Below are 12,271 nucleotides of genomic sequence, written 5' to 3' on the forward strand. Positions count from 1 at the left end.
GCACAGCAAAGGAAACCATCAACAAAACAAAAAGACAACGTACTGAATGGGAGAAAATATTTGCAAATGATGCGACTGACAAGAGCCAAAATAGCCAAAATATACAAACCGCTCGTACAACGCGATATCAAAAAAAAAAAATCCAATTGAAAACTGGGCTGAAGACTTGAATAAACATTTTTCAAGAAGACATGCACTGGCACATGAAAGTCGCTCAATATCACTAGTTATTAGAGAAATGCAAATCAAGACCACAATGAGGTATGACGTCACCCATGTCAGAATGTCTATCACCAAAAAGCCTACAAATAACAAATGTTGGAGAGGATGTGGAGAAAAGGGAACCTTTGTAAACTGTTGGTGGTAATGTAAATTGGTACAGCCACTATGGAAAACAATATGGAGGCTCCTTAGAATAGTTAAAAATAGAACCACCATATGATCCAGCAATTCCACTCCTGGGTATATAACTTGAAAAGATGAAAACACTAATTTGAAAAGCACATGCAGCCCAATGTTCACAGCAGCACTATTTACAATAGCCAAGATGTGGAGTAACCAAAGTGCCCAACAACAGATGACTGAATTAAGAAGACGTGGTATACATATATATATATATACATATATACAATGGAATATTAGTCATAAAAACGAATGAAATACTGCCATTTGCAGCAACATGGATGTACCTAGAGCATATTATGCATAGTGAAATATGTCAAAGACTAACAGTATATTATATCACTCATATGTGGAATCTAAAAAAATAATACAAAAGAATGTATATACAAAGCAGAAACAAACTCACAGACGTAGAAAACAAACTTTTGTGGGGCGAAGAGAAGAGGGGAGGGACAAATTAGAGGTATAAGATTAACACATACAAACTACTACACATAGAATAGATAAGCAACAAGGATTTACTGTAGAGCACAAGGATTATTATACCCATTATCTTATAATAACGTATAATGGAATATAATCTTCAAAAATACTGAAAAAAATGGGTTGTTTTGAAACTCTTGATTCAGGATGATTTAGTAAAAATTATGAGAATTAATGCTTCTTTTGGTAGACACACACACACACACACACACACACACACAAATTGATTGTGGCAACTTAGCCTAAAGTCTCTGCTTCCGTAGGTAATATGCTAAGGCTATGGCATTAATCTTTCTTCAGCCTCTAATCATTAAACAAAATGAAAAACAGACTCTAGAACTGGCTTGGAGTGGAGCTTTACCTAACCAGGGGTTTTGCTTTTGGGGACCTGAAATGGAGATAGATGAACAGACTTTCAATAAAACTGATTCTTTCCCAAGCTGTTAACTAAATCCTGATAACATATTGGCAATCTTTATTGATTGTTGCTTGTAAAATATGGTTGTCTGATCAGGTAGTGTGATTGACTATCAACATAAAACCACTAAAGCAAGAAAGGATAAGAATCAATATAAAAAAAAAAATCAGAGTAGAACTCCTGGACAGTAAGTGGATATGTACTAAGGTCTTGGGCTCTAGCATGTAGAGTGAGTTACAAACTTGGCTTCACCTGCATGACAATGAGAATATTACTTAACTTTTTTTTTTTGGCCATGCCCCACACGTGGCATGAGGGATCTTAGTTCCCTGACCAGGGATCGAACCCGTGCCCCCTGCAATGGAAGCCCAGAATCTTAACCAGTAGACCGCCAGGGAAGTCCTGTTACTTAACTTCTTTAAACCTGTTTCCACGTCTGTAAAATGGACCTAATAACAGTGCTACCTTCCTATGGTTCTTAGGAAGATTTAATGTGATGATGTATGTGACTCGGTTGGGATAAACTTGATCTACATATGTCTTAAAACTTAAAATATTGATCAGGGCTCAGTGAAAGAACACAGCCACTATGTGTATTATTAGACAAGGAACTCAGATTACACAGCTGTGGGAGGAGCTGAGGAAGTAAAGATCTGGAAGGGGAAGTTGGAGGAATAGTCACCATAAGCAATACTTCTGAAGCCCTGGAGTGCGTGGACAAGTGGAAGCTTACAAGGAAATCTGAGAAGCCAAACACATCCATCAGCCAGTGTAGAACTGTGAAAGAGGAGTTCACTGAGCACCCCATGGGAAGCTATGCCTCTCCATAACTATAACCTCTGTGTGTCCACTGCTATGTGTCTGGTGGTGGGCCTACAACTGCTGTTGATCAGCAGGGCTAGCAGCTGGAAAGAAGAGTCTAACATAGAACAGAGAAGACTGGACAACCTAGAGGCACTTGAGCACCTCGACATTTGCTCATCACCATGAAGACCTTCAGAGAGACATGACTACTGTTTCACTTCTGCCTCTCAAATCATGAGCAAATTCCTCTTGTGTTCAACTCTAACCTGCAATCATACAGGGAAAGGGATTCTGGGAAATGAACTCCCAGATTAGCCAAATTGACAACAGAACAATCCAACATACCTCAAATAATACTGGCTTTAAAAGTATAGCTTATTTCTTGCAAATCAAAACCAGAATGAGATACCACCTCATACCTGCTAGAATGGCTATTATCAAAAAGACAACAAATAAAAAGTGTTGGTGAGGGTGTGGAGAAAAGGGAACCCATGTGCAGTGTTAGCGGAAATGTAAATTGGTGTAGCCAATATGGAAAACTGTATGGAGATTCCTCAAAAAATTAAAAATGGAAATACCATATGATCCAGCAATTCCACTTCTGGGTATTTATCTGAGCAAAATGAAAAGACTAATTTGAAAAAATATATAAACACCTATGTTCAATGTAGCATTATTTATAATAGCCAAGATATGGAAGCAACCTAAGTGCCCAGCAATAGATGAATGAATAAAGAAGATGTGGTATATTACTCAGCCTTAAAAAAGAATGAAATCTTGCCATTTGCAACCACATGGATGGACTCAGAAGGTATTATGTTAAGTGAAATAAGTCAGACAGAGAAAGGTAAGTGCTGTACATTATCACTTATATGTGGCATTTAAAAAACAAAACAAATGAACAAACATAACTAAACAGAAACAGAGTCATATATACAGAGAAGAAACAGGTGGTTGCCAGAGGGGAGTGGATTCGGGGAGGAGAGAAAGGTGAGGGAAAATAGAGGTACAAACTTTAGCTCAGGTACTCCAAACAAAGTGGTATTGGAATAAGGACAGTACAGATCAATGGAATAGAACAAAGAGTGCATCAATAGAACTGCACATACCTGCTCACGAAAAAGGAGTAAGGGTAATTCAATGGGGAAAGGATAGTCTTTTCTACAAATGATGTTGGAAAAAACAGACAAAAGGAAAAGAACAAAACCATATACAAAAACTAACCTGAAGCATAAACCTAAACAGAAGAGCTAAAATTAAAACAGTGCTATCCAATACAATTATAATTTGAGCCACATTTGTAATTTGACATTTTCTAGTAGCCATGTTTTAAAAAATAAAAAAAGTAATGGATGAAAATAATTTGAATATTTTATTTGATGGAAAACATTCAAAATATTATAATTTTGACATGTAACCAATAAAAATATTATTGGGAAGAAAAAAATATATAGCTTATTTCTGTCTCACATAAAAACAGCCTATCGGTAGTCAGTCCACAGTAACAAGAATCTAGCTCTTTAGCTCTTTTTGCACTGCTATCCACAGCAGGCAGCTTTATAGTGTAATATGGGTAATAAAACTCCAAAATTCATGTCCTCATTCCAGCCAGCAGGAAGGAGAAAAAAAGTAAAGTAGGGTTTGTTCATTCTTTTTAAAAACACTTCCAAGAAAAGTCACACAGCTACAAGGGATTCTGGGAAATGAAATCTTTATTTCAGGAAATCTTATATTCAGCTAAAACTTGAAGGAGTGAGAAATCAGGTATCAGGGGACAAATAGCTATTCTTGCCACAGACCACTCATCCATGTGCTCCTTCTTTCCACATAGAGACCTTGTCTCTTTGAGATATAAGTCCAAAGTGCCATTGGTTACTGCATTAAGCTCAAAGTCTGGAAACTCTGGGTGATATCCAGTCATCTCTATCATGGCAGGTTGTAGCCACTCACAGTCCAGAAATCCATAAACTAAAAGTAATTTTCCCTCCCCCCTCACTCATACTCAATATGTTGATATAATGGTAAAACAGGAATGGAATAACCTTAATTAAAATTCCAATTGGGGGCTTCCCTGGTGGCACAGTGGTTAAGAATCCGCCTGCCAATGCAGGGGACATGAGTTCGAGCCCTGTTCCGGGAAGATACCACATGCTGCAGAGCAGCTAATCCCATGCGCCACAACTGCTGAGCCTGCGCTCTAGAGCCCGTGAGCCACAACTACTGAGCCCATGTGCTACAACTACTGAAGCCCATGTGCCTAGAGCCCATGTTCCACAAGAGAAGCCACTGCAATGAGAAGCCCGTGCACTGCAACAAAGAGTAGCCCTTGCTTGCCGCAACTAGAGAAAGCCCGTGCACAGCAACGAAGAACCAATGCAGCCAAAAATAAATAAATAAAATAAATTTATTAAAAAAAAGAAAAAATTCCAATTGGATAAGAAAAAATAGGAAACATTCACACAGCACTCACTCGCACCAGTCCATAGAAATGATCAAACCCTGTTGGGCAGGAATTAGGAGATTCCCTGGCCTGGGAACGGAGTTCCTTGATTAGCCTACTGGTATTCCCTGGTTCTGCTCTTGGTGATGAACTCCTTCACTTGCTGTCCTTGTTATGGACTGAACTGTGTTTTCCCCAAATTTGTATGTTGAAGTCCTAACCCCCAATGTGATTGTATTGGAAATAGGGCCTTTAAGGAGGTAATCAAGGTTAAAAGGGTGGTGCCTTAATCCAATATGACTGGTGTCCTTCAAAAAAGAGAGAGACACCAGAGGCAAGGCCATGTGAGGACACAGCAAGAAGGTAGCTGTCTACACACCAAGGAGAGCTGTCTCAGAAGAAGCCAAACCTGTTAACACCTTGATCCTAGGCTTCTTGCCTCCAGAACTGTGAGAAAATACATTTCTGTTGTTTAAGCCCCCGTCAGTGGTATTTTGTTATGGCAGCACTAGAAGACTAATACAGTCCTCATGGCCCCTAGCTTTGCTCTCTCAGAAGTTCCTCCTTGCAGGCAATATAATTCTTTCAAATAGGAATTCCTTTTTATTTATTTCCAGTCATTCCCTGTCCTTGTAATCACAGCCAAGATCTTGTTTAGACATTGTTTTTTTAAGCCTGAATACTGGTCTTTTACTTATTGGTTGTATTATTCTGCCCATCCATTTCTCTCTAAATTTAATGGAGTTACCGCATAGTCATTTAAAACAGATGAGTCAGAAGAAAGAACCCTTAATCTGCTGTTCGCTAGCAATTGATCTGCTAAAACTGCTGGATTTTAGCCACTGCTTATAACTGGTTCAGTTTGGGGTGCAGAAGTAGTTTCAGCCCTGCTTTCATCCCTGCAAAGTCCCAAATTATCAACTTAGACTGCAGGCCTCAGACAGATAGCAATTCTTTTAGCAAAGCTGTAGTCCCTTCAATCTCTGTTTCTATACTGCCCATCTCTAGCCTGTGAGGCTTTGCTCAAAGTGTCAAGAAGCAGTCAAGACATACAGAAGTATTCATCTTTCCTATCATTTCCCCTAAAGCTACAGCCTCAGTCAGTACATGGTCTCCTTTTCAAGCTAAAGCAGGGGGATATTTGTCACCAAAGATCAGCCTGCCATATTGAGTCTATACTACCTGCTGCTCAACTTCTAAGCCAGTACCATTTATGATATTTTTTTTTGTTCGATGCAGTACCCCACTTCTAAGTATTTAATCCTGTGTTTATTGTGAATCCATTTAGCATGAAACACAGAAACCTAAAAACAACAGATAGTTCAGTCAGATGGAAGTTTTTTCTCTTTCATGTATATTATGTTGGAAGTAAATGGGGCAGGGTCTGAAAGCAGTTCCAGTCCTCAAGGACCCATTCTTCTATCTTGTTGCTCTTCCATCCTCAAAACCTTCTCAAAATCTGGAGCTTCTAGGGCTTCCCTGGTGGCACAGTGGTTAAGAATCCGCCTGCCAAGTCAGGGGACATGGGTTCAAGCCCTGGTCCAGGAGGATACCACATGCCACAGAGCAACTAACCCCATGCTCCACAACTACTGAGCCTGTGATCCTAGAGCCCGTGCTCCACAACACGAAAAGCCACCGCAATGAGAAGCCCACGCACTGCAGTAAAGAGTAGCCCCCGCTTGCCGCAACTAGAGAAAGCCTGCACACAGCAACAAAGACCCTATGCAGCCAAAAATAAATAAAATAAATTAAAAACTTTGGAGTTTCTAGCCAGTAGAAACAAGAAAGTTGTGAAGATCATGCCTCCTCTTTTTAAAGACAATTTTCCAGAAGTATATGTGAAACTACTTTTGATGTTAAAAACTTGGCCTCTGTGCACCTGTCCTAAATCAAATCTTGGAGACAGAGTTTTGGATGAAGTAGAAAAGAATAGCTTTATTGCTTTGTCAGGCAAAGGAGGACTCATGCCCTTAAGAACTGTGTGTCCCCACCTGGGGGGATCTGGTGAGGAGTTTTATAGCAATAGTTCAAGGGCAGGGTTGCTAATAAGGATTAAGGTTTGTGCAGGTCCTGCATTCCCTTAATCTGGCCTCAGGTGGCCTCCTGATGAGCTTCTGTGACTTTTTTTTTTTTTACAACTTTATTGGAGTATAATTGCTTCACAATGGTGTGTTAGTTTCTGCTTTATAACAAAGTGAATCAGTTATACATATACATCTGTTCCCATATCCCTTCCCTCTTGCGTCTCCCTCCCTCCCACCCTCCCTATCCCACCCCAGCTTCTGTGGTTTTTGAGGTTATTAAACTGTGACCTTCTCTCTGGAATAAAGAATGGTTCATCAAGTAGTTAACATCTTCCATTTGTTGGGTTTTTTGTTGTTATTGTTATTTATTTATTTATTTGGTTGCACCAGGTCTTAGTTGCGGCAGGTGGGATCCTTAGTTGTGGCTTGAGGTCTCCTTAGTTGTGGCATGTGACCTCTTTTAGTTGCAGCATGCACGTAGGATCTAGTTTCCTGACTGGGAATCGAACCCGGGCCCCCTGCATTGGGAGAACAGAGTCTTAATCACTGCATCAACAGGGAAGTCCCTGTTGGGGTTTTAGTTCTGCAAAAGAGCTCAAAGATATTGTTATGCATATCCCTTGAGGCAGAACCAGGACCCTGTCCCAAGACTGCACTATTGTTTCTTGACAGCTCGTTCCTTGTCTCTGCATCCCCTCCCTTCCCTGATTAGCAACTGTTTGAATCTGCACTTTGGAACACAGGGAAGGTCATAGAGGCTGAAGCCGATTTCCTACAAAAAAGAAATGGGGGACACAGGAAGGCTTCCATGCCCAGGAGCCCCACAGGGTCCTGCTCAATTTCACTTTTGCTTATAACTATTGGTTAAAACTTAGTTCTGTACAACACTATGAAAGCATTCCTTTCAGCTAGGTGTGGGAGTATGGCAGAATTGCAAAGCTATTAAGAGGAAGAGGCAAAAAGGTATGCTCTCTTCCTTTGAGTACATTGTCCAGAGAAAAAAGTACTCACCAATTCTAGTTGTGCCCTATGGGTAGGCATTTAGTTACTTGGCACACCTACCTGCAAGGGAAGCTACAAGAAAATAAAGGCTTTATTCAAGGGAACCAAATACCCAGCTAAAAACTGAGAAGAACATATGTGGTGACCAGTTGCAATCTTGGCTATGGCATGTGAATCACACAGCACAGCATCTATCATATAGTTAAAAACTCAGTAAATGTTAACTATTATTTCTGTCAAAATGTGGTCCAAGGAAGACCCTACATGGGTACCTTGTTTTACTCCTACTTGGATATATTTTTTTAACAGACTTTTTTTTTTTTAAGAGAAGTTTTAAGTTTAGAGAAAAATTGAGCAGGAAGTACGAGAGCTCCCATGTACCTCCTGCCACACACAGGCAGAGTCTCCCCACCATCCATGAATAACCTTTAATGTTCACTCTGTAGAAGAGAAACCCAACCTTCCACTTTTTTTAAATTAAATTTTATTTTGTTATACAGCAGGTTCTTATTAGTTACCTATTTTACCCACATCAGTGTATACATGTCAATCCCAATCTCCTAATTCATCCCACCACCACCCCGCCTCCACTTTCCCCCCTTGGTGTCCATACGTTTGTTCTCTACATCTGTGTCTCTATTTCTGCCTTGCAAACTACTTCATCTGTACCATTTTTCTAGATTCCACATACATGTGTTAATATATGATATTTGTTTTTCTCTCTTTTTTTTTTTTTTGCGGTACACGGGCCTCTCACTGCTGTGGCCTCTCCTGTTGCAGAGCACAGGCTCCGGACACGCAGGCTCAGCGGCCATGGCTCATGGGCCCAGCCGCTCCGCAGCATGTGGGATCTTCCCGGACCGGGGCACGAACCCATGTCCCCTGCATCGGCAGGCGGACTCTCAACCACTGTGCCACCAGGGAAGCCCTGTTTTTCTCTTTTTGACTTCACTCTGTATGATAGTCTCTAGGTCCATCCACGTCTCTACAAATGACCCAATTTTTTTCCTTTTTAGGGCTGAGTAATATTCCGTTGTATATATGTACCACATCTTCTTTATCCATTTGTCTGTCGATGGGTGTTTAGGTTGCTACCATGATCTGGCTATTGTAAATAGTGCTGCAATGAACACTGGGGTGTATGTGTCTTTTTGAATTATGGTTTTCCCCGGGTATATGCCCAGTAGTGGGATTGTTGGGTCATATGGTAATTCTATTTTTAGTTTTTTAAGGAACCTCCATAGTGTTCTGCATAGTGGCTGTATCAATTTACATTCCCACCAACAGTGCAAGAGGGTCCCCTTTTCTCCACACCCTCTCCAGCATTTGTTGTTTGTAGATTTTCTCTTTTTTTAAACTAGTTTCATTCACTTTATTTTTCTCATAGAAAACTATGTGGTGGCTACAGCTGGAGCCTGGGTCCTCTGCATGGAAACTCTGGTGTGGGCCTTTACAGGATGGTCAGTGAATTCCTGATATGGAGACTTGGTGAACACCATCTCTTTCCAGAGATCAGGAGTGAGATAACTGTAGGTCTTGGAAATGGCATTACAAGTGGCCTTGGCGAAGTTGCCCAGTGTGGCAGTGCAGTCCCTGGCAGAGGTGTAGCAGTCGTCAATTCCAGCCATCATCAGTAGCTTCTTGGGCACAGGGGCTGAGACGATGCCAGTGACCCTGGGGGCAGGGATGAGGCGCACCAGCACAGAGCCACAGCAGCCAGTCACCTTGCAAGGGACAGTATGGGGCTTGTCGATCTTGTTCCCCCAGTAGCCTCATCGCACCGGGACGATGGAGAGCTCAGCCAGAGTGACAGCCGCACAGATGGCAGTGGCCACCTCCTTAGAGCACGTCACACCCAAACCAACATTTCCGTTGTAATCCTAGATGGCAACAAATGCCTTGAATCTGGTCCACTGGCCAGCATGGGTCTGCTTTTGCACAGGCATGATCTTCAAAACCTCCTCCATGAGGGATGACCCCAAGAAAATGTCAGTGATCTCAGATTCCTTGATGGGCAGAGAAAAGAGATAGATCTCCTCCAGGGACTTGATCTTCATGTCCTTGACCAGGTGGCCCAGCTTGGTGACGGGGAGCCACTCCTTGTCCTCGGCCTTGCCTCCATGAGCTCCGCGGCCTCGGCCCTGGCCCTGACCGTGACCCCGGCCCTGGCCCTGGATGTGGCTGCCAAAGCCTCCGCGGCCTCCCATTCCAGGGGCCCTGGGGCCTCCGGGCCCTCAGGGCCCTCCTACAGCATGGGTGTCATCTGCCATTTGGTGTTTTTACAGAAAAAAAAAAAGAAAGCTTTACGGAAAAAATTAAAAAGCTAGATTTTCTTATGATGCCCACTCTAACCGGTTTGAGGTGATACCTCATTGTAGTTTCTTTTTTAACATCTTTATTGGAGTATAATTGCTTTACAATGGTGTGTTAGTTTCTGCTTTATAACAAAGTGAATCAGCTATACATATACATATATCCCCATATCCCCTCCCTCTTGTGTCTCCCTCCCACTCTCCCTATCCACCCTTCTAGGTGGTCACAAAGCACTGGAGCTGATCTCCCTGTGCTATGCGGCTGCTTCCCACCAGCTATCTATTTTACATTTGGTAGTGTATATATGTCCATGCCACTCTCTCACTTCGTCCCAGCTTACCGTTCCCCTCCCCGTGTTCTCAAGTCCATTCTCTACGTCTGCGCCTTTATTCCTCTCCTGCCCCTAAGCTCTTCAGAACGATTTTTTTTTTTTAGATTCCATATATATGTGCTAGCATATGGTATTTGCTTTTCTCTTTCTGACTTACGTCACTCTGTATGACAGACTCTAGGTCCATTCACCTCACAACAAATAACTCAGTTTCGTTTCTTTTTATGGCTGAGGAATATTCCATTGTATATATGTGCCACATCTTCTTTATCCATTCATCTGTCAATGGACACTTAGGTTGCTTCCATGTCCTGGCTATTGTAAACAGAGCTGCAATGAACATTGTGGTACATGACTCTTTTTGACTCATTGTAGTTTTGATTTGCATTTCTCTAATAATTAGTGATGTTGAACATCTTTTCATGTGCCTCTTGGCCATCTGTATGTCTTCTTTGGAAAAATGTATACTTAAGTCTTCTGCCCATTTTTTGATTGGGTTGTTTGTTTTTTTAATATTGAGCTGCATGAGCTGTTTATATATTTTGGAGATTAATCCTTTTTTTTTTATAAATCTAAATATTCAAAGGTTGTGTAATACAACAGATTCATCATTGAGAAGAGTGAAGTTATGGTGTTTTGAAAACTATGGCAGGTCAGATTTTCTGCCTAATTATATAAGAAGATTTCTCTAAAAAATACACATTATTTCAAAGACTTATTGGCTGTGAAATAAGTTAAGGGTATTTCAAATGGCTAGTCTGCAAACAAAGGTGAGATGTAGGGAATCACAGAAAGTCGAGGGGAAAATAGGTCAATATATACATTGCTATATGGTGAACTAAGCCTTAGGCCAGCAACAATGTAGAGGACCTGACCCTTAGAAACTTACAAGTAAGCTGGAATCTTCAAAAGTTCAACTCTTTATAAGTAAAAAGATTTATTAAAATGAATAACCAAGTGTTTTAATTGACATCAGAAGATCAAAACAATAAACCCTGAGAACATAGAAAAAAGATAAATAAAGATATGAGCAGAACTTAATACAACAGAAAACGTATAAAATTCAGGTGATGTAGTAAGTCCAAAGAATATTCTTTGAAAAGATTTAAAAGACACACTTTGATTAAGGAAAACAAAAACATAAGTAAAGAATATACAAAAGAATCAGGACAATGTTATAGCAGAGAATATATGAAATGCCAGTAAATTTGAACATTTCTGTAAAGTGGACCATTTCCTAGCTCCTGAAGTTTACCAAAACTGACACAAGAGGAAATCATTTAAGGTCATCATGTCTGCCCTTGGCACTGTCGGAACCGAGATTAATCCTTTGTCTGTTGATTTGTTTGCAAATATTTTCTCCCATTCTGAGGGGTGTCTTTTGGTCTTGTTTATAGTTCCCTTTAAAAATACAAGGAAAAAAAATATATATATAGTTCCCTTTGCTGTGCAAAAGCTTTGAAGTTTCATTAGGTCCCATTTGTTTATTTTTGTTTTTATTTCCATTACTCTAGGATATGGGTCAAAAAAGGCCTTGCTGTGATTTATGTCATAGAGTGTTCTTCCTATGTTTTCCTCTAAGAGTTTTATAGTGTCCGGTCTTACATTTAGGTCTCGAATCCATTTTGAGTTTATTTTTGTGTATGGTGTTAGGGAGTGTTCTAATTTCATTCTTTTACATGTAGCTGTCCAGTTTTCCCAGCACCACTTATTGAAGAGACTGTCTTTTCTCCATTGTATATCCTTGCCTCCTTTGTCATAGATTAGTTGACCATAGGTGCGTGGGTTTCTCTCTGGGCTTTCTATCCTGTTCCATTGATTTATATTTCTGTTTTTGTGTCCCAACTTTCCACTTCTTAATATTCTTCTATTGTCATCACCAGCACAAAAAAATTCAGCTGATATCTTCAGTTTGAAGCTACTTCACTACGACTCGAAAAAATCTTGGATTACAAACCACACACACAGTTTAAGGAATAAAACCAATCTTCTCTATACTTTAAGTTTATATTATTAGCATATTTCATGAATGTTGAAGAATGAAAGCAAAG

The 12,271-nt window shown here is 40.5% G+C and overlaps 1 pseudogene across 1 annotated transcript; it reads right to left on the reverse strand.

The window, feature by feature from the left end:
- Nucleotides 1-8,952: 8,952 nt before the first annotated feature.
- Nucleotides 8,953-9,846, reverse strand: LOC308624949 (small ribosomal subunit protein uS5-like; annotated as a pseudogene). Its single transcript has one exon. The product of its transcript is annotated as a small ribosomal subunit protein uS5-like (transcript).
- Between the last annotated feature and the right edge of the window lie 2,425 nt (nucleotides 9,847-12,271).

This window comes from Mesoplodon bidens (assembly GCF_964165515.1).
Source record: "Mesoplodon bidens genome assembly, chromosome: 11".
Lineage (NCBI taxonomy): Eukaryota > Metazoa > Chordata > Mammalia > Artiodactyla > Ziphiidae > Mesoplodon > Mesoplodon bidens.